The sequence below is a fragment of the Bos grunniens genome, chromosome 17, assembly GCF_055505025.1.
Source record: "Bos grunniens cultivar Pamir isolate PY7600 chromosome 17, Bosgru_T2T1.0, whole genome shotgun sequence".
Lineage (NCBI taxonomy): Eukaryota > Metazoa > Chordata > Mammalia > Artiodactyla > Bovidae > Bos > Bos grunniens.
In genome coordinates this window covers 9,882,358-9,910,123 of record NC_141181.1, presented here as the reverse complement: position 1 = coordinate 9,910,123, position 27,766 = coordinate 9,882,358, and the positions used below count along the sequence as shown (strand labels likewise).

Sequence of the window (27,766 nt, the reverse complement as noted above, 5' to 3'; positions counted from 1 at the left end):
GATTGACAAATGCATGTGAACCTCAGTGCAGCCCCCTAATCTCCTCGGATGCCCAGAGCAGTTTCCTACTCTAGTTGCTCTTATGTAGACATAGACGACTAATTCACCCTTTCCCTTTAACTAAGAAGACACAGGCATTTGGAAGAGACCTCTTGTAGGTGTCCACCAGGGCATCTGCCCACCTGCATTCATGGACTCCACATTCCCTCGTGTTTCCATAGAGGCCCCAACGGTGCTTCTGATGAATGCCGAGTGTCAGTGTCCCCTGGTGTCCCAGCGCCCCACATCCTTATGCCTGCTCAGAAATGAATCTGAACCTCAGTCTGCACCTTTAGGTTCCCTGCCATTAGCATACAAGGATGCAATCGTTTTTCTTTTTAAAGAAACACACTCTGACTCCATTTCCCCAGCCAGCTACCACCAATGTCTCTGCTTGCCTTCACAGCAAAACTAAGGAGAAAATCCCAATGCTCTGGGTCTCCAATCTCTCTCCTCCCGTACTCTCATGACCTCTCTGAACACGATCAGTCATGTTCTCACCATGGTCACCAATGACCCTCACATTCCAGGTGTGCCGGAGGATTCTCAGTTCCTACCTTATCCGACCTATAACCTGCAGCATATTTGATCACTCTCTTCTTGAAACATGCACTTCATCTGCTTTCCCACACCATGCCCTTTAACTGTCTTTTTCCCCCTTATTATTACGTATTTACTTGGCTGCACTGGGTCCTAGTTGCAGCACATGGCATCTTTGATCTTCGCTGCAGCACGTGGGATCTAGTTCCTTGAGCAGAAATCAAACCTGGGCCCTCTCCATTGGGAACATGGAGTCTGAGCCACTGCATCACCAGGGAAGTCCTTTATTTGCCTTCTAATGCCAGGCTATGTAGCTTGGGCTACTTCATCACCTCCCCATCTTCCCACTCTGTTAGATTACTCCTGACCTTTTCTCTATTCTCTTAGTAACCTCACCCATCTCTATTCTCAGGACTCTCAGACTTCTATCTTCAAAGCCAATCTCTCAGCAGATCCTGAAATCCAACTGCCCGCTCAATGTACCTACTTAAATGCCTAACAGCTACTTCAAACATAACATATAAAAAAAAAAAAAAACACTTTTCCCCTCCAAATCTGCAGCAGCCTTCCCCACCTCAATTAACTGTATCTCTATTCTTCCAGATGCTGAAGGACAAGCCTCGGAGTCATGGTCTTCTCTCTCATACCCCACTGTCAGCAAATCCAATCAACTGTACCATCAGAATAGACCTGGAATCTGGTCACTTGTTACCACCTCCATCCAGATGATCATCCAAGCGATTACTGCATTAGTGTCCTAACAGGTTTTCACACCTAGTCCTCATCCCGTAGAATCAGGAGCAGCCAGAGCCATCCTGCGACACCATCATTCATTTGCTCAGAAGTTCCCAATATTTTCCTTCCTTGCCCAATTACCTGTCCAAGTCCTACTAACAGCCAACAAGAGCCTAGGTATCGGCTCATCACTTAGTCTGCAACAGCCACGCTGGTCTCCATAATGAATGTGTTATGTGCCAAGTCACTCCTGCCCAGGGCTTTTGGACTCACTGTCCACTCTGCCTGGAGTGTCCTTCCCTAAAGGTTACGTGACTGTCTCCTTCACCTCCTTCGGGAAGTTGCTGAAATGGCCATTTCTCGATAAAGTCACTAGTGACCACACTTCCTAAAGCAGTACACGGGCGCGTGTGCACACACACATGTGCGGCAATCACTGCTTTGAACACACCACGTTTTCATCGTTTATTTGGCTTGTCCCTTCGTAGCGCATTGAGACGGCTTTCCCTGGGTCATGAAACCAAATTGTAAATTTTCAGGAATTCTGCCAATTGGTTGTTACCAGACTGCTATTATTAAAAATTATTTTCTATCAACTAAGAAATAATTAACTGCATTTAAAAAAGTAATTCTCCAGGCAAGAATACTTGAGTGGGTTGCCATGTCCTTCTCCAGGGGATCTTCCTAACCCAGGTATCGAACCTGGGTTTCTTACACTGCAGGCAGATTCTTTACCACTGAGCCACCAGGGAAGCACAAAAAAGTAATAAGTGCTCAAAACTCATTGCTTCCTAAGCAGTAGATTCTACATCCTAAATATTTCTGGAATAAAAAAATTTCTTTCCATCATGAGTCCTAGCTATCATCATTTTTTCCCCACACTATATAAGAGCTTTCTACACACACACACACACACACACACATATATATATATGTACATATTCACACACAAGAGCTTCCTACACATACACACATATCTCTCACCCACAAGATATTTATTACAATGTAAATTTTATGGACTGTAAGTCTTTAAAATACATTGCTAAATTCAACAATCTGGACCACCTTTGTGGCTTTAGCCACCACAATCTTTCCCCTGTCCTGATGCAAACAACTCCTCCCAACTTAACACCACCTTTATGTACTTAACTCATACATGTCCTTCAGGAATAGAATTCCTATATGTCCTTGGAGGCTACAGTTAGGAGGCTACAATTCTTCTAATGCACATTTTTGTAGTAGTCTCAGCTTTATAACTCTGATAAACCAAATGATGTTGATAAGTATTTATTTACTGTATAATTTTCTTTCTAAACTCTTAATAAGCACAGAAATCGTATCTGTCCTGTTCAACTCTATATTCCCAGAAACTAGTCCACAGCGTGGAACATCACAAGTTCTCAATAATAGAGTTTCAATCACAAAAATGTAACATTTTTCTGTTACCAAAAATAAAGAATAGCTTTCAAGTTTTATGAGCTTCCCTGGTGGCTCAGACAATAAAGAATCCACCTGCAAGGCAGGAGATCCGGGTTCAACCCCTGGGTTGGGAAGATCCACTGGAGAAGGAAATAGTTACTTATTCCTGTATTCTTGCCTGTAGAATTCCACAGAGAAAAACCTGATGGGCTACAGTCCATGGGGTCGCACAGAGTTGGACACGCCTAAGCAACTAACACTTACTTACTTTCACTTTCAAGTTATATATTGCTATTTATAAATAAAACTTCTATATAAAACTTAGAATCAGCTAAATATGGCAGAGTTTACACAGAAAGAATCTTAAAGCTATTAACTTTCCACAAACTATAATAAGCCACAAAGATAAAAGTGCTATCTTTTCAATGCTTAGTCTACTAAAATGGCAAGCTTTTACTTAAGCACATCTTACACGTATACATAGAAAAGAAAAGAAAAAAACAAAACTCATTGCTTCCTAATTATTTTACTCCATTTTTCTCTACGTTCTTTCGGTGGAGATATTACATAACCACATGCTACTCAGCCCCTTTTCTTAACCTGAAATTCAGTAACATCACATTCACTGCTTGAAACCAGCTATGGTGGGAGTATTTACACCACAGAAATCTGCAAATGCTAGAAATCAGGCCTTTCTTCACCCCCAGAGAGCCAGCTGTTAAACACTCACCATGATGAGCTCTGCACTAATTGCCTGACTCTGCTACACAATAGTTCAGCAGCTAGTACAGTGCTCGGAACACAGCAGGCATTAAAACACGGAAGGGACACTAGAATGAGCTTCCCTGAAAGTCATTTGCAAAAGTATAAGACGAAGAAATAAATTGCAAAACTACAATTTTTTCTCTTTGACAAGTTATATACAGTTTTATATGTACTCTACTAAATAACATCCCATTAATTCAAATAAATGTCTCATAAAATGATTCAACTTAGCTACAGTTGGCATTTTTCCAGACAAATAATCAGACTTTTAAAAGAAATACATTATTGCCTCAGAGTTTTGTTTAGTTTGCATTTCAGCAAATTTATAAAGCAACTTTTCTACAAAAAAAAGCACATGTTTTTAGTTAAAAATATCTAATAATTAAATATACAGAGTTGTGTTTTTTTTTTTTTTTTTTACTGTTGGAATGATTCAGCTTTGAGCTACTGGCAGCTATAAGCATAGACAGTAAGTGCATCATCAACCCAAAACAAATAAAATTAACACGTTTCAAAGGCAAAAAATAGTAAATGGTCCTATTAATTACCTGTTTAAATGACCTGGGAGTTTCTTTTACTACCAACTGTGAGGAATAAGCCATACCAAAATAAGACAAAATATGATGGATATGTTACCAAGAAAAGGAAAAATTTCAGTCTTTAGAAAGTCCTTGGGGTATAGTCCAATGACATTTATCTTGTGATTAGTAAGCAGATTTATTATGATCTGTTAAAAAAAACCCTATAAAACATGGTCACTTTTAACATACCCATACTTAGTACCAAAGAACTCCAAATGTATAACAAGCCCATTTCACTCAGTGAAAAATTTGATATATAAAAGTATTTTTAAAACATCCAACATGTTACATTTGCAAGAAAACTGACCTAGTGGACAATAATAAAACACTTGGGTATGGCTCCTACTAGACTTTGTACCAATTAAAAAATCATTCAATTTACATTTTGCACTAAAAAGAACCAGCAAAACATAAATCTAGCTAAAAGCTAAACTCCTTTGAAATCTGAGGACAGACCTGGGGTTTATTCTTGGTTTTAGAAATGAAAGAACAATGAACGTAAATGGTGTGGCCAAGACTACACAGTAATTTACGAAAATGGGACACAGTTTCAGCCCTGAATTCTTTGCTGTTTCTACTATGCTATGCTGAGTTTTCAACTGTTTTTCATATTCCAGTTTTTACACTTTATTTGCTTTGACATCCTTGCTGCAGCCTGGCTTTCCCCTTCTTCTGTGTACTCTGTTGTGCAAAATGGTAAATACACCCCCGGGCAAAGCAATTTTCTTGCTAAGCTCAATGGTAAAACTCAGATCTTGAAATTCTATGGCTGGCTTTTTTTTTTTTTTTTTTTGCTAGCACATTCGTTTAGGTTGCATGGAAATGGCTAATATACCCTGCATCTTCCATCTTTCCTAGGAGGAAAGCAGGTGACGGAGGGTCTCACGTACAGAAGCTGCAAATATTCTGACTTCTACTTGAAAGATGTCGTACTTTGTTATAAGAGCAAACATCGCAGTTTGCTGGCATCGCAGTTCCAACTCTGACTTAGGAAGCAGACTACTGAGAGCAACAGAGTGGATTCAGTTAAAAGTGAGAACTGAAGGAACACGTGGGGGAAAGATCTTCCAAAGAAATCTCACATAGTTTGAGGTAGCAGTGAAAGAGCCAGGCGATGGAGGGGGATGAGGCATCCATCTTGGCACACGTCACCAGGAATCAACACGGTTTCAGATGTAAGTGCACAATTTTCAGCATGATATTAAACTTGCCCACTTTTTAGTTCCATAAAAAATATTATGATCTTTTCAGGCTTAAAATATGAGACCATTTTACATTTAAGAGTTTTCTTCAGTATCAGTCACAGAAAAGATGTTATGGGCTCATTATGTACATGGTTTTGGTCTTCCCTGGAGGCTCAGTGATAAAGAATCTGTCTCCCAATGCAGGAGACATGGGTTCAACCCCTGAGTCAGGGAGATCCCCTGGAGAAGAAAATGGCAACCCATTCCAGTATTCTTGCCTGGGAAACCCCGTGACTAAAACAACAATGAACATTGTTCTCCATGTTTTCCCACAAATGGCCTATAAATAAAACTATATTTCACATCTTTGGTTCAAATGTAAACAGTAATGACACCTGAATACCTAAAGCCCTCATTCTGTACAGTATTTTACAGAAGTATAGTACTATAAAAACTACATGTCCATATATTTGAAACATGATTTGGGGGTTATTATTAATCACTTGCAAACAGTTCTGTAATTTCCTAGAAAGGATAACTGATTTTAGAGATAATGTTCACATTGGTTCTAAAGCAAAAACTTAGCTTCTGAATTCTTAATAATCCAGGAGATTCTAAAAGAAAAATTTAAATCCAAAGCCATCTATTGCCACTCATTTGTAAAAACAATTGCAAACTCTATAGCTATTTCTTTTTTCTTTTTTTTTTTTTTGGCCACACCAAGTGGCATGTAGGATCTTCGTTCCCTAATCAGGGATGGAACCTGTCTCCCTGCAGTGGAAGCTCAGAGTCTTAACTACTGGACTGCCAGGGAAGTCCCTCTATGCCTATTTCTGACATCAAAATAAATCACAATATTCTCACAACTAAGCAAACACGCATCCAATAATGACACCGAATCTTCAGTGCACACGGTAAATACCTTGAGTGCTTTATACAATGAAAAGGATGTAAAATCTCTACTATGGAAAATTCTAACACTGAAAACGAGCATGCTCCAAATATCCTAACAATAAATGACAATGATGTACTTTTTAATGTGGAAAACTTGATTATCTATAACTCAGACAAGTGAAAAGTTTTAAATAGCCAATGTTTTGACAGGATCAAAGTTGCTGTGAGAATTTATTTTTACAAAATGGCTTTGGCAGTATGTCATAGGACCGGAATAGTTAGGGCCGGTGCTGGATCCCCTCCTACATCCTGGCTCACTCTTCACTCACTCTGATCAGCCAGTTACTTACAAAGCCCGACAGGGTCCCCTCGGGGTTGGCTGTGCCCAGCTCCCAGTCGCTGTAATGTCTGCTCCATGGGAAGCCACGGCCACGCTGAGGAGCTGACACAGTGCCAAAGCCCGCCTGTCGTGCAAAATGACCTGCAGTACCATTCCCAAGCTACCACGTTTGGGTGTTAGTATTCTCAACTACCCAACAGCTAGCTACAATCTGAGATACAAATAAACTCTTCTGGAAAACTCTGAACCCTTTAACTCTATAACTAGTAAGTAATGTTTCTTCGCAACGATGCTTTGAGGTTGTAAGATCCCGCAACACCTCCTGAATATTTATTCTTGGTGCAGCTTCTTATAGGGATGTTTTGCTCTCATCAGATCAGATCAGATCAGTCACTCAGTCGTGTCCGACTCTTTGCGACCCCATGAATCGCAGCACGCCAGGCCTCCCTGTCCATCACCAACTCCCGGAGTTCACTGAGACTCACATCCATCGAGTCAGTGATGAAGTAATGCTGATGGTAATGTAAGTTGTACTACATTTATAAAAACAATTTTATGACACATACCTTCAAAAATTATCACTCTCTGATCTGGCAAGACCCCTTTTGGGAATTTATCTTCAAGAGTCAGAATTCAGGAAAGACTGAAGTACAAATGTGCACTTTCCACAAGTTATATGAGGGAAAAAACCAAATGTGAAATTAAATGGTCAGAAAGTGAAAACTTCAGTACGATATGATACAGGATGCACGTACGCTACATGCTCAGTGGCTAAGTCACGTCTGACTCTGTGACCCTAGGGACTGTAGCCCACCAGGCTCCTCTGTCCATGGGATTCTCCAGGCATGAATACTGGAGTGGACTGCCATTTCCTCCTCCAGGGGATCCTCCCGACCAGGGATCAAACCAGCGTTTCCAGGACTGGCAGGCAGATTCTAAAGGCTATATTAGTTTTTTTTTTCAAGCACTAAAAATATTTTTAAATTGAAAATGCTTATGATGTGGCAATGGAAAAAAGCAGAAAATGACTAAATATAAAACTCAATCACAATTATATTCAATATATGTAATACACAAAACACACATACACAGGGAGAAGAAACTGGAAGGAATTTTTAAAATATTTTTAGTGGTTGTTTCTGGTGTGGATGAATAATATTGGCTTGTTTATCTCTAGTTATCTATCTATATATATATATATAGTAGGAGTTACTATATATAACAATTTTTAAAAACTATATTTATATTGAATTTCTATTGCATTTATTACCTCTTTAAGAAGGGAAATTACCTCCTGGGAACTACAATCCATGTAAATGTAGCTTTTAAAAAATATTTCTTTCTGTTTATTTATTTGGTTGCAGCAGATCTTAGTTGGGTCATGCGGAATCTTTCCTTGCAGTGCAGGCTTCTCTAGTTGGAGCTCAGGCTCAGGGGTTCGGTCGCATGGGCATAGCTGCTGCCCAGCATGTGGGATCTCAGCTCCCCTACCAGGGAAGTCCTGTAAACATGGCTTGAATTTGCTGTGCACAAATTTCTAAAGGCACTGACTTATTAAAAGTGCCAATTCATATGGAATATGAGAGAAAAATACCTTACACATTTTTACAGAAAGGACAGAGTGGAGAAACTGGCATAATTTAACATAAATGTGTTCATTAGAATTTTTAAGAAATAAAAATCAATAGGTATTTGTGAAATTCTCTTTTTGATTTAAGAAGGATAAATTTATAATTATGCTTAGAATTATATAGGCTTTTTATTTACTGATGTGACTCCAATTTGATATATCTACACTTCACATTATATTAGGAAAACGTTCATTTTGAGTCCTGACCCACAATGTAAATGTCAAATGTTCTATATCAGCATTTTTAAAAGGAAAATCATAGTCTTATGAATACTTAGGAATTTACTGACCTAAGACACTAGAAATTCAGTTCATATATTAGAAGGATTTTCATGAAAGATCTTTTTCTGAGTGGAAAAAAGAATACTTCAAAATTTTTCAATTATAAAAATTGAGACAGTATCATCTTATCAGTTTTCTTTGTAACTGTGGTAGCCCAACTAAACCAGGTTGCTTTGTACTTATTTTGAGTAACTCATAAAAAGGTTAGAAGCTAAATAAAAGAAAATACAATGAGTGTGGTTATAATAAAGTTGCAGAGAAGGCACAGGGGGGTTTAAGGATGATAAACATAATACAAACAAGCAAAAAAAAAAAAATTAAGAAACCAGAAAATGATCTCAAAGAGAAAGCGATTTAGTTTTAATTTTTCCTTGAAATATACATCATAAATCATTTTGGCATTGTTTTAAATATATGAACAAATGAAGAAGTGTTATGGTAAAAAATGAAAAATAATGGATCTGTAGGAAAAGTTAAAAAAAATAAAATTATGTCTCATTTTTTTTTTAAAGTCTACAATCCTGAGATTTTTCTAAACATGATATAATTTTTAAATGCCTACATTTGTTTTCATTTCACAAATTACTCATTTCAAACCTCTATATGGTTCTACCAAAGATAAACATAAATCCCAGTGCAGAATGACAACTAGCGGGTGAGACCAGCATCGTAACAGTCACATTAATCTTCCTATATGCTCCATTATCAACCAGAGAAGACAGCATACCTCTAAGAAGGGCTAGCTCTCTTTAATTGAATAAAGGAACATTCTACGTGCCTTAACTATATGGAAGCCTCTCTTTTTCAAAACTGTTCACAAGTTGGTAAATTAAAGACATAAATAAATACATGGCAAAACATCTGTGGCAAAAGCCAAATGTTATTTCAACACTTAATGGGCATGAGAAAAAAAAGTCAGAACCATATTACAGGATCAATGATTACAATGACTATAAGATCATAAGTACAAAAATAAGATTCAGAATACTAGATCATTTGTATAAGCATACATTCACCAAAACAATTCTCTAAAACAAGCATCATGAAGTCTGCTGCTGTGATTAAGCCAGGAGAATGGGGGTGAGTGTGCATTCACAGGGAGAGGGCACCACCAGGAGTACACTTCTTCACACCCAAGTCTCTCAGCTCTGCTCCCAAAGAGCCTGGTAACCCTGAGCAGGCCATCCTGCATCGTGGAATCCTCATCTGTAAATGATGTCTTGCCCTGACTAGATATGATGAGCCACCAGATTACAGGAGGTGGGAGAAAAGAAAACTGAGTAACGTCACACGGCAGTCTTCGTCCGTATGTGTGTCTTACCTTCTCTTTTCTCTCCACTGTATTGTCCCTGTGGTTTGCCTTCTTTGTAAGAACAGAGAGGTGAGAACACATCACTGTGCTATAGATCCCTGAGAAAGACGTAACTGCACTTCCAGTTATTAGCAGGAAGTTATGACATGTAAAGTACAGTAACTCTGCAAGAAATACGGCTATTCTCTCTCACAGAGGTAGAGGGGGCCGTTTCACACATGTTCACACACATGACTGTCATCTACCAAGTGCACTATAGCACAAAATGGGTAAGATCAAAGCAGATTTACTCATTAGGGAGAGAGAACCCAGAATTTCCCTGTTGCTGTTAAGTAAGCAAGGGGGTAGTGAATGGTTTTCCCCAATGACTATGTCATCAAAATACCTCCCCCGCCTATGTAATAATCAGAGTGAGCAACTTTAATATATTCAAAACGAGATTCTTACAGTATAGGATCCTTACAATATAAGGTCTAAGATCTTATTTTGTCTGTTAAGTAGGAAATATACATGCATGTGCTACTTCGGCTGCATTGATTCAGATTCTGTAAGCTTTATTTTCCTTTTGCTTCCTGATTATGTAATAATCAGAGTGAGCAACTGATCTCCTTTAATATATTCAAAACAAGATCCTTGCAATATAAGATCTTTATAATATAAGATCTAAGATCTTATTTTGTCTGTTAAGTAGGAAATACACATGCATGGGCTACTTCAGCTGCATTGATTCAGATTCTGTAAGCTTTATTTTCCTTCTGTTCCATGAATGATAGCACTATTAACAAGTCTATGGATGAATTAGTTTGATCCTCCAAAATACACTTAATCTCTAATTTACAATTAAGGTTAGATGTAAACTCCAAACAGCAAGATCACTGAATTCAGATTGTGATAATAACTATGTATGCTTCATTTCTAAAAATATGTATTTTTCAAAGCATCTTTGTAAGTTTTAGATAAAGCCTCAAGCTTGCCAGTGTTAGGATTCCAAACTGAACGAGTTCTTTAGGGAAAAGAACTAAAGAGAAGGCTACACACAGCTAAAGTCCGTCTAGGTAATAGTGTTTTATTATCATCCATTATTTTCATTGTCTTAGCATGCAAGCTGTCAGTCTTTGAGACTTGAGCTTCTCAGGCTTTTTATTTTAGGGCTTGAAAGATTTTGACCCCAACTGTTTGTATAACACACAGATTTAAACAATACATTTAGAACAAGGACTGATAAATTTAACCTTTGGGACAGTGAGGCTTCACCACAACTAACAATATTTACTTTTTATGAAAGGAAATTGTGCCACACTGCTGAGAAAGCATGTGTAATGCTTACAACTAAGTGTAAATATTTGAATGTTTCTTCTAAATGAATATCTGCTTTGTAAATTAATACAAAGACAAAAATGACCAGAAGACATAAAAGTTCAGTAATACTATTAAGAATACATTATATTTATGAAACACAACTTAAATAGATCTTATATCCTATTAAATACTTCTTTACAGATACACCATGTCAGATAAGTCCATAGTTGAGTAAGAATTATTTTGTCTGATAATCCCAGTTCTAGATTTTCTATGTAAGGAGAGGCTACATAATGGGAAGAAATGAAATTTAAACTGGAAAAAGATGTCAGTAGGGTTAGGACAATGATCTTTAAGAATTAGGGGTCGCTCAGTAAGAATAGGAGAAGGCAATGGCACCCCACTCCAGTACTCTTGCCTGGAAAATCCCATGGGTGGAGGAGCCTGGTAGGCTGCAGTCCATGGGGTCGTGAAGAGTCGGACACAACTGAGCGACTTCACTTTCACTTTTCACTTACATGCATTGGAGAAGGAAATGGCAACTCCAGTGTTCTTGCCTGGAGAATGCCAGGGACAGGGGAGCCTGGTAGGCTGCCGTCTATGGGGTCGCACAGAGTTGGACACGACTGAAGCGACTTAGCAGCAGCAGTAAGAATATAAATAAAAATATCAAATTTCCTCAATTCTAAGTCACTGTCAATGGTAAGATGTAACACTGATTTATCTGCAAAGAAATCTATGCAACATGTTTCTATTGATTGAAAGAAACACCTCAATTTCTGAAAGTTCAAAACTGGATGGGAGAAAAAGAATACTTTAAAAATTAAGGATATGGAGCTAACTTAGTTGAAAATATGTGAATCTTCAAATTCAAGCTCAATCATGTACAGTCCCAATCTAAAACCAAAAAACCAAACATGCTAATCATGAACATCCCCACGTCCTCTCCAAGCTCACCCCAGGGGCCCCTTAGGGCAGCAGTCCCCAACTTCTTGGCAACAGGAACTGGTTTTGTGGAAGACAGTTTTTCCATGGAGCGGGAATGGGATGGTTTCGGGATGATTCAAGCACCCTACATTTATCGTGCACTTCATTTCTATTATCATCAGCTCCACCTCAGATTATCAGGCATTAGATCCCAGAGGTTGGCGACCCTTGTCTTAAGAGTATCATGGGCTCGATCCTGGGGGCTATTATCGTGGCAAAAACATGTCTGCAGCATGGAGCACCTCCAAACATACAATCATCATGGGTTTTGGAAGGCCTGTTCTTCTCCACCGTCAGTAATCAGCTGACATGTCAGTACACTGGAGCTCCCAAGACTCTGCCTATGACACCCTCCTAATGATTTTACCGAAGTGAGTGGAAAGAGTCAAGGGGTAGGAGTGAATATGCTTGGTCCATGGGACAAGGTGGGCAGGCTCTGTTACAGAAGTCAAATAAGACCTGTTGTTTTTGCTAGGGGTTTGGCAACTTAGTATTACTTCTTGGTAATTTCTCTTGATAACAAGGATTTGGTAATGGGATGAAATTCTATGGCCTCATCTCCGTGGCACGTGCTGGACTTCACCTTGTTCTCTCCATTCCTTAGGGTCTGCCCCTCACAGACCAGGCTCTGTGACCAGCCAGGCTCTGTGCTGGCTCCAAGAGTTTATCCAAGGCCCCGTGACTGATAAATGGGGGAATGTAAATTCTAACCCTGGGTTTTCTGATTCCAGATGAATTCTCAGTTATTTCAGAATCTATGAGAGGCAAACATTCTCAACCAATCTCTGACCATGCTCCTGCCAGATTTCTTAATGATACAATTTGTTTTTCCATTCTTCCCTTTTATACTCTATACTTGTAGAAATTGTAGACCTTTAAATTTGTGAAAGACTACACATCAGAATGATCGGATGAAGGTGTAAAATACAAACACCTTCTGGGGTCTGGTGGCCCATCAAGCAAATGTGGTCCCTGAACTGAGGGATGATGCTCCAGGGTATAGGGACCTGTGGTTACTGGAGAGGCGCCAGGCCCTTCCTCTCAGCATCCATGGGCACAGGTCTCCAGATCCCTTCCATTGTAAGGACTCTCGGGTGCTATACATTTACTCCTTTCTCTTTTCTCACGTTGCTCTCTTTTCTGTTCTGCCTCTCCTACTGACTGCCTCTCCGATGATTCACCCTTAGAAAATTCTGTACGATAGAAAGTCAATATTCATCTATATACACACAGATGTTTGGGCTTCCCTCGTGGCTGAGCTGGTAAAGAATCCATCTGCAATGTGGGAGACCCGAGTTCGATCCCTGGGTTGGGAAGATCTCCTGGAGAAGGGAAAGGCTACTCACTCCAGTATTCTGGCCGGGAGATTTCCATGGACTACGGTCCATGGGGTCGCAAAGAGTGGGGCACGACTGAGGGACTTTCACTTTCATACAGGTGTGTATGTTCCATATCAGCTATTTTTCAATATACTTAAGTCCCAACTCCTAATTTTATTTGAATTATCTAAAATGGGACATCTTCATTTTCCACGTTCTTCAAAGAACGATGAGGATTTCTTTCATTAACACTGCTTACAGATTCTGTACTTTTTGGTTCTTTCTTCTAAAATTTCAAGTTCCTTTTCCCCACAATACCAATTTGATATCACAAGAGATTCTCTCTGTGAGATGGCACTTCTTTTAAGAAACAAGAAGGGAGAAAGACAACTTGGCGTTTGCTGAACATCTACCTTGCACCAGGTGGCACCACAAGTAGATTTACATACAACAGCCTCAAGCAACTCCGGGGGAAGCTACAAAAGTTTGTAGGATGTTCTACATTTAACGTGTGAGCTAACTGAGGGAGAGAATGCTCAAGGAACTTGGCCAAGGTGGTGGATACTGGGATTGAATTCTGACCAATTCTAAGCTCAACAATTCATTCAGATAAAACTATTGAGTGATTCTTCTATGAAATTAGAATCTGTTAACTGGAAAAAAGTTTTATTTAACTGTTAGCAACACTTGATGGAGAAGGCAATGGCACCCCACTCCAGTACTCTTGCCTGGAAAATCCTATGGGCAGAGGAGCCTGGTAGGCTGCAGTCCATGGGGTCGTGAAGAGTCAGATACAGACTGAGTGACTTCCCTTTCACTTTTCACTTTCATGCATTGGAGAAGGAAATGGCAACCCACTCCAGTGTTCTTGCCTGGAGAATCCCAGGGACGGGGAGCCTAGTGGGCTGTCGTCTATGGGGTCGCACAGAGTCGGACACGACTGAAGCAACTTAGCAGCAGCAACACTTGAAACCTAAGTCACAGATTTTCACTCTGGGATCACCTGTTGCCTTTATATACCTGGCCACTGAGCATCTTTTTTTAAATGTTTAAAATTTATTTATTTGGCTGCAGTGGGTCTTAGTTGTCCCCACGGCATGTGGGATCTTAGTTCCCCAACCAGGGATTAAACCCGTATCCCCTGCACTGGAAGGCAGATTCTTAACCAGAGGACTGCTAGAGATGTCCCTCTTACCTACTTCTGACTACCCAGGAAGACTGTGTTTCAACAATGTAAACATTTCTACAATACTGGTTTGAGGGTGAGTTTAAGAAATGAGTGACTGAACTGGAAATTCAGCTGAGAGTTTCTAAGGTTAACCTCTCAGAAGAATGGAAAAAAACGATCTCAGTATGCCTCTGAGCACCTACATGTGCTTTTCGACTTCATAAAGCTTAGCCAATGTTAACTAATTAACCTCACAATATGCATAAAGTCGAATTCACTCTCAACAGGCATTTAAAAACTAGACAAGTTGTGGTTTCAAGATTTATGAGGTCTTCAGCTCAAAAACATTATGAAATACAGCCTTAGATTCACAACCGGCCCATCTTCGCCCTGATGAAACAACAAGCTTCACTGCCTTATAACCCAGTGTTTCATCAAGATTCCATTCCCTCCCCTCTGATTACACAGCATCCCAGAAAATAACTCATGTGTCCAAGCAGAGGTGATCCAACTTAGACCACAAAGTATAACTGTTTTTTTTTGTGCTTAACCTTTTTGTACCTTACTAATAGTATTTTTCTTTCTCTTATTTTGGCAATTAAAGTTTGAAAATAAGCCACACACCTTTTTTTTTTCTTTTTAAACTCCAACCTTTAGGTACATACAAACCTTTGTGAAACATACCTGGATACTCCTATTCTCCTACTGGACTCTATTTTCAGAAGTTCACTCGTAGTATATGAATGAGATATATATATATTCTCCAAAATTGGTCAATAGAAGTAAATCTAATCCTAGCCTTTGACCCTTATAAGATTTCTTGACAGGTGCAAAGGGGAAAAAAAAAAAAGCTCATTCTGCTAGTAGCAAAACTTATACCTAGAAGTGGAATTTTCTTCTTACAGGAAAAAGGATGGGTTAAAAGACAACAACAATTGATTGACAAAAAAGATTGTCCCAAACGTGGAAAGAAATCAGTTGAATAAGGGTTTAAAGTCCCCTCAGTCAACAACACACATCGGCAAGAGGGGGCAGCATAGAGGTGGCAGCCTCTTTCCACTGGGAATGTTACCTGTAAGATGCAAGGGAGTTCTCATTCAACACAGACACACATGACAATTAGAAACATTTACCTACCAGAGGCAAGTCCAGGATGCAAGCTGCATAAACGACATTTCTACAAGCTTTCTAAGCAACAGTTTAAACCTAAGCTTTCTCCCACACTTCAGCAAAAGTCCTGTGAATCCAATGAAAACCCGCCTTTATCATAAACACAGAGATACACTTTGATTTTAGAACAAAAGAAGGCAAAAGGTTTTCTAGTCAAAGAGGAACAGTGACTTGCAAAGAGACATAATAATGTCTCTATATTAGATATACTACCATCTGTACATTAGATTCAGAAACACCTATCTTTTAAATATAGTAATACCTATATTTTAGGTAATAATGTTTATAAACTAAATGTGTATCATCTGTGTATCCTGATATCCCACACCCAAGTGAACAAAGGTGTGAGAAAATGAAGCATGACACCTCACAGAGGACATCTGACCTTGTCACATATAAAATACCATCTTTTATTACTAAGTAATAAGTTCAACTGTCAACTCTTCCCCTGGGGCTCATCCATTCCTCCTCATAGCTCCATTTCAGGAGGTAGGAGAGCTGGAGTAAGAATATCTGCTTCACACATTAGTTGTTTAAAAAAATAAAAAAAACCTGAAAGCTCAGTGATTTATAAAAGTGTCAGAGAAAATTTAAGAGAACTGTTCTATGAACTTGGGGTTAGAAAGAACTTTGCAAATCTGTCACTAAAACCAGGAATCATGAAGGTTGACAGCTATTATATTTCAGAAAAAATACGCTTTAAAAATATCGACAACTTACGAACTTGAAAATAGTAAAAATGCAACATATTGTGATAATTAAATTCCAAACTCTTTCATATCAGATTGAACAAGAAACACAAAGGTTAAAAAATTATAAAAAGAAATGTTGTGATGATGTCTGTGAACAGACTAAGAAACACTGAATTATACACCTTAAATAGGCACATCGTATGATATGTAGATTAGATCTCAACAAAACTTTGCAGACAGAGAAAAGGGAAGGAGGGGAGGAATGGGGAGGGAGGAAGGCAGAAAAGGAAGGGAGGGAGAATGGGGAAAGACACTTACTAAATCGATGTAAATAGATAATCATGGCAAAGAAAAAACCACAAATAAAAATAAACACTTTTTCTTTTGCCCAAGATTATAATATTAATAATGCCTCCTGCCACTGGTAAAGTAAATTAATTCAATCTCTTAGAAGGCCACTTTTTAAAATGCTTTACTATTTAAATAATTATAACTTTTAAGGCAGGATTCCACTGGAAATGTCTTTTTTTTTCTTACAAAAAATGAATATACTCACCTATATGAATATACACACACCGCCCCATTTATCAAGCTTTGAAGACTATACACAAATACTTGTTAGCAGTAGCTATCACTGAAAGTTTGTTTGCTTTGGTGGATTTTGTCAAAATGTCCTCTATTAAAATGACCAGCAGACTGGGCTACAGCAGTATACACTGCATATATGGCTTACATTAAGATAGGGAAGATCAAACAGCAGTGGCAATAGAGAGTGAGAGATATTATGAGAAATAATAAAATAAATAACATTTAAAAATACATAATTTTATAACATTAAAAAAAATGGTCAGCAGACTGTTCTCAGTACACTAACGTCTGGCATTTGACCTCAGTGAAAACATCACACCGCTATAGTAGTTGCTGCTGCTGCTGCTAAGTCACTTCAGTCGTGTCCGACTCTGTGTGACCCCATAGACGGCAGCCCACCAGGCTCCGCCGTCCCTGGCATTCTCCAGGCAAGAACACTGGAGTGGGTTGCCATTTCCTTCTCCAATGCATGAAAGTGAAAAGTAAAAGTGAAGTCGCTCAGTCGTGTCCCACCCTCAGCGACCCCCTTGGACTGCAGCCTTCCAGGCTCCTCCGTCCATGGGATTTTCCAGGCAAGAGTACTGGAGTGGGGTGCCATTGCCTTCTACCTGACCTTAAAGCCTTGCTTCTCACATGCGGCTGTCGGTGTTCCAAAGAGGAACACTGAGACAGTCATGGGATATGGTGGTATGCCTTCATGGAACACTGATTTTATTCAGTTTCAGAGGAAGTTTTAAATCTTTTCCAAATTAAGGGTTGGTTTTGTATGTGTTTTTTTTTTGTTGTTGTTTGTTTTCCCAGAGCTTCCTTCTTGGTATTTTGTTTTGTCTTATTTCCTGGACATAAGAATACAACTAAAATTTATAGAAATTTATTTTTTCATATTACTTTTGTGTATTGCTTGCAAAAAAATAAATCCCAGGGTTTAACAAAACCATTCTATGCTGTAAACAGCTACAAAGATTGGTGTCTTGCACCACCAGTGGATATCCGATATCTGGCTCCCATCTTAGTAAAATAACTCTGAGTTTAGTTTGGGCACACTGTTGCCTCCCAAAGGACTAGACTTTCCAGTCTCCTCTGCAGCCGACGTGACCATGTGAGTAAGTTGTGGCCAATGAGATAGTAGCTGAGCTGCTCATGGAGCTCCTGAAACTCTCCCTAGTGGTAGAAGGAAGCATTGGGAGGACCACAAGTCTTTGATAACCAAGTACAACCAACATGATCTCTCCAGATGGCCACCCTCGAGATTCTTTTACATGAAACCAACCTTATTTAAACTGCTATTTTTGTGTGTGTACTTAAACCTAACCCCTGCTGATATAAAATCAGGACAAGCAAAGCAGTATTCATATGAGTTGTTTCAAAGTGAAACTGATATTTTTGCTACAAGAACAGACTGTCCTGGGACCCTGCTCACTGACTCACTCCTAGGAATGGGCCAAAGGAGTCAAAAAGCTGGAAGTAATGATTTCAGAACTGATTTGAAGACACCCAGGCAGCTGTCTTTGAAACTAGCTTTGAAAAACTGCCTACAAAGCAGCGACTGGCTTCTACTTTTGATTGTACACTTTAAAAATCAAAAGAATTCTAAATTCGGTTTTACCTGGGACTCTGGCTTGATAATTAGAAAACAGAAATTGTGACGTGGAAACAGAAGAATACGCAAAACAGTAAGATATGTTGGCAAAACCTGGAAGTCACGAAATGCCATAATTGGTCTGACCACAATGATCATACAAGCCTTCAGGAAAATGATGAAGAATACTAGAGACATTTGTAGCTAAAATGAGAGTTTTTTTTTTTTTTTTTAGGGAAAGCAGAGAGCACATAAAAATGTGTTTAAAGCATCCTTCAAGGACGGTAACAGAATAGACATACAGGGAGGATAGTACAAAAAAAAGAAACTTTAGAAACTTCATCATTGATGTGACCATAATTTGTCCTAGATGACAAAGAACAGGTGCGACCAGCTTAAAAGGAGAAAAAATGGCCTATGGTTATCAGACAGATGATTGTGAAACATTCTTGAACAGGTGTATTAGTTTGCTAGGGCTGCCGTACCAGGAACCATGAACTGGATTGCCTTAAACAACACAAATTTACTGCTTCACAGTTCTGGAGGATATAAAAATAAGAGCAAGCTTTCATCAGGGTTGACTTCTTCTGAGGGCCACGGAAGGGCATCAGTCCCAGCTTCTGCCCTGATCTCAACTCATTACTGACAGTCTCAAGTGTTCCTGGCCCCTTTTGTAGCACTCTGATTTCTGCCTCCATCCTCACATGGCATTTTCCTGTGAGAGTCTATATCTCAATCACCCCAGTATATAAGGATGCTAGTCACATTGGATTAGAGGGTCCACCCTACTCCACCTTAACTAATTACATCTGTGGGGACTGCTGCTGCTGCTGCTAAGTCGCTTCAGTCGTGTCCGACTCTGTGTGACCCCATAGACGGCAGCCACCAGGCTCCCCCGTCCCTAGGATTCTCCAGGCAAGAACACTGGAGTGGGTTGCCATTTCCTTCTCCAATGCAGGAAAGTGAAAAGTCAAAGTGAAGTCGCTTAGTCATGTCTGACTCTTAGTGACCCCATGGACTGCAGCCTACCAGGCTCCTCCATCCATGGGATTTTCCAGGCAAGAGTACTGGAGTGGGGTGCCATTGCCTTCTCCGTCTGTGGGGACTATCTCCATGTAAAGTCACATTGTGATGTGCTGAGGGGTTAAGGCTTCAGCATGTGGGTTTTAGCAGGACACAATCAGACCTGAAACACTGGTAAGATGCTATGGTCATTCTCATTCATTCCCGGAACAGCTGGATGAAAGTGAGTGGATGAGAATTACTCGAATATTCATCATTTTAGAAAAACTTTAAGAAAGACTTTGAACACCTGCTCTACTCATTACAGAGCTGTAACCTACAGAATGTTCTACTCAGTTTTCAAAATCAGCATTGGAAAAACTTTTGGCTCTACAGTATCTAAAAGGTCATTACTTTTTTTCATAACCAGAAATGCTCCTTCTGAGGATTTAACCCAAAAGAAATCACAAATAGCAAAGTAAGTATATGCACAAAAAGTTCCCTGCAGTGTTACAGCCCTGTAAACAGAAAGGATGACAACTGTCTAAGACAGGGGAGTGGCTAGCAAAGTATAGTACGCTCCAGGTAACACCCTGCAACTGTGACTGGCTAACACCTGAGTGCATCTTCTGTCCCTCCCTTGCCTCAGAGCCAGAGGCAGTTGTTGCCGGCAGAAAATGGGATTTCCTTACATCTTCTGGAATCCTGCACTCCTCAGTGGGATTAGACTCTGTGCTCCTGGGGGTGGTAATGGAAGAGAGGCACATGACTCTGAGAGCAGTGAGGTCAGGAGAGAGACCTCTGAAAGCCAGAGCAGGCCTCTGGGAGAGGGCGATCTGTTAGGAGAAATGGTAGTTTGATGGGTCTACTCGGGCAGAACTCCAAGATCCAGAGGGTGCAGACCCGGCGGGATTTCCATGCCCAGTGAAGATGTAGATCTGTCAGCTGTCGAAGGGGCATGGTGGCTTGGATGACAGGCCTTTGAGTGGGAGGGCGTAAGGACCCCTAGTTGGGGGACCTCCACAGGACTATGAGAGACTCCACACACAAACACCACAGGGTCTCTGCCAGGACCTGGGAGGAGAAAGCAGCAGGCAACAAGCTGAATGTCCCTTCTCCAACCTGTCAGAGCAGAGTCTACACAATTTAAAAGAAATTATGTCTAAGGGACTTCTATACTCTAGACTCAGATGAAGAATCCTCTATGTTACTTAACTGTTTAAATGGCACAAATGCACATTTAATTATGGGATCTTCCTAGTGGCTCAGATGACAAAGAATGTGCCTGCAACGCAAGAGACCCGGGTTCCATCCCAGGGTCGAGAAGATCCCCTGGAGAAGGGAATGGCTACCTACTCCAGTATTCTTGCCTGGAGAATTCCACAGACGAGGAGCCCGGCGGGCTAGAGTCCATGGGGTCACAAAGAGTCGGACATGACTGAGCGACTAACACAACTACTACAACAATAATTATGCCAAGAAATGTTGTAAAACATCATGGGAAACAAAGGCAGAATAAAAAAAAACAGGTGAGTCTGATGACATACACACAGGAAAAATGCCTGTGAGGAAATATATCAAAATGCCAATAGCTTCTGTTTCCTCTTTTTCAGTGGCCTGGGAAGAGGGAATATTCTCTTTTTTTTTTCCTATAATATGGTTATATTACATTTAAAATGGAAAAACCATTCAAGATAAACACACACAATTAGGATACTCTTTCCTTTCAAACTTAAATTTTTGGTTCATTTGGCATTCTGTTGATTATTTTTATGATCGCCAACATTTGTAGTATCTCTTGTTGATGTAGAAATTATAGTTTAGTGGTTAGTCTGCTGGTTTGGTTAAGTGATTGTTTAAGCAGTACACTGTAAAGTAGAAACATTAAGAAGAAAGGTCTTTTAATTAAGGTTTTATATAAACTTATGTGAATTTTCAAATATATTTAAGAATTAGGATTTGCTACTGATAACAAGTCTAAACATAATTTATCCATTTTCATAAAGAATTGGATTTGATCAAAAAAGCTTTGGTTTCAGTACTGGTATATGTTTATATATGCTACCTTTGTTTTAAACAATGCAAAGGAAAATCAATGTTAAAAATTGATTTTCAGACAAGACATATATGGCACATTTCCAAAATCAAGTTAACATTTCAGGCCGAAAATAAACAGTATTTACACAAATACACTTATGATGCAAGGATTTCAGCATGCAAAGTGGGAATCCACCTTCTGTTTGTTTGTTTGTTTTTGGTGGGAGAGGACCCAAAGGAAGGGTGACTCTCTCGTCAATTTTGAAAAACATCATGATGGGTCAATGCTCACAAAGACAAAAAACCTGGATTTGTATCTTGGATTTCTAATCAGCTTTGTGACCAGGTATACATTTTCTGAACTTTCCTTATCTCATTTGTCCCCCATCTGTAGGGTTGGAATAAGAAGAAGAACTGCCTTCATTGAGACACTATCAGGATTAAAGACATTATCTAAATCAATAAATACAGTATCTTTGTATGTAATGTTCATGGGCACAGGGTAAGCATCAATATGACTCCACTGTTACTGCTATTTTTAGGAAGGGGACTTGCTCTCAAAAAGGAAAGCTTCTCTTCATTATGGGGAACAGCAATACTACTATGAAACTCACAGAAGTCACTTTCCCTTAGAAATTTGTTTCTTACACTAACTACTTTAGAAGGAAATACACTAAAGTATAAACTCCTTTTTATTGTACTACAATATTAGTCCAATTAATTAAGGAAGAAAACTTAAATGACAAATTAAGCAGATTCTGTGCTCTAAAGTCGGAGAAGGCAATGGCACCCCACTCCAGTACTCTTGCCTGGAAAATCCCATTGATGGAGGAGCCTGGTAGGCTACAGTCCGTGGGGTTGTGAAGAGTTGGACACAACTGAACGACTTCACTTTCACTTTTCATTTCATGCACTAGAGAAGGAAATGGCAACCCACTCCAGTGTTCTTGCCTGGAGAATCCCAGGGACGGGAGGGCCTGGTGGGCTGCCACCTATGGGGTCGCACAGAGTCGGACACGACTGAAGTGACTTAGCAGCAGCAGCAGCAGTGCTCTAAAGTTAAGGCATCTGGGTCTACCAAAAATCTTTTAAGTTCAAACAATGCATTTACAGACTAAAAATCAAAAAGAAGATCTCTAAGAGTGAAATGTAATATGATTTTTAGAACAGTGTTATTTTAAAAAGATCATTTCAATGTTTTTATTTTTAAATAGTGATATGATAGACATCACCAGATGGTCAACACCGAAATCAGATTGATTATATTCTTTGCAGCCAAGGTGGAGAAGCTCTACACAGTCAGCAAAAACAAGACCAGGAGCTGACTGTGGCTCACACCATGAACTCATTATTGCCAAATTCAGACTTAAATTGAAGAAAGTAGGGAAAATCACTAGACCATTCAGGTATGACCTAAATCAAATCCCTTATGATTATACAGTGGAAGTGAGAAATAGATTTAAGGGCCTAGATCTGATAGATAGAGTGCCTGATGAACTATGGAATGAGGTTCGTGACACTGTACAGGAGACAGGATCAAGACCATCCCCATGGAAAAGAAATGCAAAAAAGCAAAATGGCTGTCTGGGGAGGCCTTACAAATAGCTGTGAGAAGAAGAGAAGCAAAAAGCAAAGGAGAAAAGGAAAGATATAAACATCTGAATGCAGAGTTCCAAAGAATAGCAAGAAGAGATAAGAAAGCCTTCTTCAGCGATCAATGCAAAGAAATAGAGGAAAACAACAGAATTGGAAAGACTAGGGATCTCTTCAAGAAAATCAGAGATACCAAAGGAATATTTCATGCAAAGATGGGCTCAATAAAGGACAGAAATGGTATGGACCTAACAGAAGCAGAAGATATTAAGAAGAGATGGCAAGAATATACAGAAGAACTGTACAAAAAAGATCTTCATGATCCAGATAATCATGATGGTGTGATCACTGACCTAGAGCCAGACATCCTGGAATGTGAAGTCAAGTGGGCCTTAGAAAGCATCACTACGAACAAAGCTAGTGGAGGTGATGGAATTCCAGTGGAGCTATTCCAAATCCTGAAAGATGATGCTGTGAAAGTGCTGCACTCAATATGCCAGCAAATTTGGAAAACTCAGCAGTGGCCACAAGACTGGAAAAGGTCAGTTTTCATTCCAATCCCAAAGAAAGGCAATGCCAAAGAATGCTCGAACTACTGCACAACTGCACTCATCTCACACGCTAGTAAACTAATGCTCAAAATTCTCCAAGCCAGGCTTCAGCAATATGTGAACCGTGAACTTGCTGACGTTCAAGCTGGTTTTAGAAAAGGCAGAGGAACCAGAGATCAAATTGCCAACATCCGCTGGATCATGGAAAAAGCAAGAGAGTTCCAGGAAAACATCCATTTCTGCTTTATTGACTATGCCAAAGCCTTTGACTGTGTGGATCACAATAAACTGTGGAGAATTCTTCAAGAGATGGGAATACCAGACCACTTGATCTGCCTCTTGAGAAATCTGTATGCAGGTCAGGAAGCAACAGTTAGAACTGGACATGGAACAACAGACTGGTTCCAAATAGGAGAAGGAGTTCATCAAGGCTGTATATTGTCACCCTGTTTATTTAACTTATATGCAGAGTACATCATGAGAAACTCTGGACTGGAAGAAACACAAGCTAGAATCAAGATTGCCGAGAGAAATACCAATAACCTCAGATATGCAGATGACACCACCCTTATGGCAGAAAAGTGAAGAGGAACTCAAAAGCCTCTTGATGAAAGTGAAAGTGGAGAGTGAAAAAGTTGGCTTAAAGCTCAACATTCAGAAAATGAAGATCATGGCATCTGGTCCCATCACTTCATGGGAAATAGATGGGGAAACAGTGGAAACAGTGTCAGACTTTATTTTGGGGGGCTCCAAAATCACTGCAGATGGTGACTGCAGCCATGAAATTAAAAGACGCTTACTCCTTGGAAGGCAAGTTATGACCAACCTAGATAGCATATTCAAAAGCAGAGACATTACTTTGCCAACAAAGGTCCATCTAGTCAAGGCTATGGTTTTTCTTGTGAGATGTTGGAGTGTGAGAGTTCGACTGTGAAGAAGGCTGAGCGCCAAAGAATTGATGCTTTTGAACTGTGGTGTTGGAGAAGACTCTTGAGAGTCCTTTGGACTGCAAGGAGATCTAACCAGTCCATTCTGAAGATCAGCCCTGGGATTTCTTTGGAAGGAATGATGCTAAAGCGGAAACTCCAGTACTTTGGCCACCTCATGCGAAGAGTTGACTCATTGGAAAAGACTCTGATGCTGGGAGGGATTGGGGGCAGGAGGAGAAGGGGACGACAGAGGATGAGATGGCTGGATGGCATCACTGACTCAATGGACGTGAGTCTGAGTGAACTCCGGGAGTTGGTGATGGATAGGGAGGCCTGGCGTGCTGCGATTCATGGGGTCGCAAAGAGTCGGACATGACTGAGCGACTAATCTGATCTGATGATGGACCTGTGTATAAATTTTCCTTTGCTCATGGTACAAAAACCTTTTTCATGATTTGTCTAGGATTGGTTTATTCATGTCAAAATCAGGGGTCAAAACTCAAATGGCTATAGGAGTTAGGTAAAATAAAGGAGGAAAGGTATCAGACTGGGGCAGGGCAAGCCTGTTGCTGAATGACAGCAGATCGACCCCTGATCTTAGCAAGGAGGAGCAATAGGGAACAATAGGATCAATAGGGCAAATGCAGTGACCTAGGGACATGGGTCCCATAAAAAGCAGGCAGGTGCCCTGGACAAGGCAGAATTCACCACTAGTAGCACCAGACAGTCTGGTCTCTGCTGTTCCCCCATCCCTGCTGTGAACCACCAGAAATAACTCAATTTTTAAAAGTTAGGAACTCATTTAATTTCTACAACACAGAGGCAAATCAAAACACATTGCAGGGCCAAATTTGGTGAGTGTGCCAGTTTTGTGACATCTGCCCTGAGTGATCCCAATCACCTTAAACATTTTCAGTAACATCCTTTTTGGAGTGCTTGAAATAGAAAAATATATACATTTTTAATATTTAAAAGTTGCACTATGTGTACACATCTCTTTTAATATAAACACTTTTTTTTAAGTCTGGAAAAAAGTACCTGAAAACTAGAATAATAAATCACGTATTTATAATCTAAATACCCCCCAAACATTGCCTATTTGCAACACAGTCAAAAGCCAACCAACAAACAAAAGGGCTTCTGAACAGAAAACATGGTCACCTTCATACAGTGGACTTACACGGATATCTCGGATGCCCCCTGCTAATTTTTCTCACTCTGGTTTTACATGTTTCGTAATTAACCTGGGAGGAACGGGCCTGTTGAAGGCAGTCCCACTGAACAACAACAGACCTGATGCTAAAGACTCCAAAACGACAGGAAGAGCCTCAGAGAGTGACAGCTACCAGCAGTCATAGCCTGGGATCCTTGTGAAGGGTCACAGTGCCCAGCAGGACCCACAAAGCTCAAAGTTCTGTAAGGCATTTTACCAAAGGGCCCTGACGGCTCTTCTACACGCGTAATAGTTCAAACCAGTGCTGCAAATAATACACTGCTTGTGCACACGCACGCGTACACACGCTGCCCTGGGGTCTCAGGACACAGGTGCATGATGGTTAGCATTACATTCCAAGAGATATCTGCTTAACTCAACAAACATTTATAAGAAATCTATCATGTGCAAGGCCCGGGGACATTATATAAATACTAGATAAGAATTAGTTTAAAAGCTGATGTTTCATTATAGGTTAGACTACATCTCTGAAGGGCCTCACAATTCCAAAACCAGCCCGTGCCTTTCTCCTAAGCAGTTAAACACTCAAACTTTCCAGAAAATCAGCTTTGAACCTGCAAGAGCTCCTAATGGCAGCAATAAGGGGGTTGGTTTTGTTTTCAATCAGAATCATGACTACAGATACCAGGTTAAATTTAAAAGAAATAATGATTCTGTCATGTTTAAGGATTTTAGCTATCACTGCCTGGATCAAAAACCTAGTCTGCTCCAATCAGGCCGTCACTCCAGGTTTGCTCTGTAACTACGATCAGACCTTTTCTGTGGCTAGGCCAGATCTAATGCTGCCTCTGCCACTGCTGAGGCCACATTCTGATGAGAGCAGGAGGCGGGGCTCGGCGTTCCCCTCTTAGCTAACAGGGTCAGGGAAAGCAGCAGCAGCAATTAACCTCCAGCCTAGAGCGCCCAAAGAACTGTCGCAAACAGACAGGCCCGGCGTTGTCTTCCTCAACTCACAGTGAGTTAGCATTTAAGAACTGATGCCGTCCATTTTGCTGTTATTAGGCTACAGTTATTTATTTCTCTGAGATATACAATTTCTAAGCATGGGGAAAACAAGAATACCGAAAATGTTGAATAAATAAAACATTTTTGTGTGTGCTCAGCTGCTTAAGTCGTGTCTCTGACTTTGTGTGATCCTATGGACTGTAGCCTGGCAGGCTCCTCTGTCCATGGGATTTCCCAGGCAAGGATACCATAGTGGGTTGCCATTTCCTTCTCCAGGGGATCTTCGTAACTCAGGAATGGAACCTATGTCTCTTACGACTCCTGCATTGACAGGCATGTTCTTTACCACTTAGTGACACCTGGGAAGCCCCTAAAACAGTTCTAAGTGAGTTTTTAAAGAAATTATTTCTAAATCTTCACTTCTCAACATTATTTAGTATCCTGTTTTACTTAAAAATGCGGGATCTTTTTATTTTTTAATTCCAAAGATTTAGATTTCAAGTACATTGAATGAGGTGAGAAAGCCTGCATGTCTCGTATCAAAATAACTCCAAATTTTACTTTTAGAAGCATCAGAACAAAGGTTATAGTTTATACCAAATAGTTTTTCCTAAAGAGTCAAGCTCTGTGACATAGCAGCCATCAAGGGAAATAATAAAGAAGACTGAAATTCAAATTAGCAAAGAGGCTGCTGCCAAGTCGCGTCAGTCGTGTCCGACTCTGTGCGACCCCATAGACGGCAGCCCACCAGGCTCCCCCGTCCCTGGGATTCTCCAGGCAAGAACACTGGAGTGGGTTGCCATTTCCTTCTCCAATGCATGAAAGTGAAAAGTGAAAGTGAAGTCGCTTAGTCGTGTCTGACTCTTCACGACCCCATGGACTGTAGCCTACCAGGCTCCTCCGTCCATGGGATTTTTCAGGCAAGAGTACTGGAGTGGGTTGCCATTGCCTT

General features: G+C 40.1%; 1 protein-coding gene across 35 annotated transcripts in view; it reads right to left on the bottom strand.

The window, feature by feature from the left end:
- The window catches only part of NR3C2 (nuclear receptor subfamily 3 group C member 2), a 457,363-nt gene that overhangs the window by 298,638 nt on the left and 130,959 nt on the right, over positions 1-27,766 (bottom strand). The gene's annotated exons all lie outside the window — the stretch shown is intronic.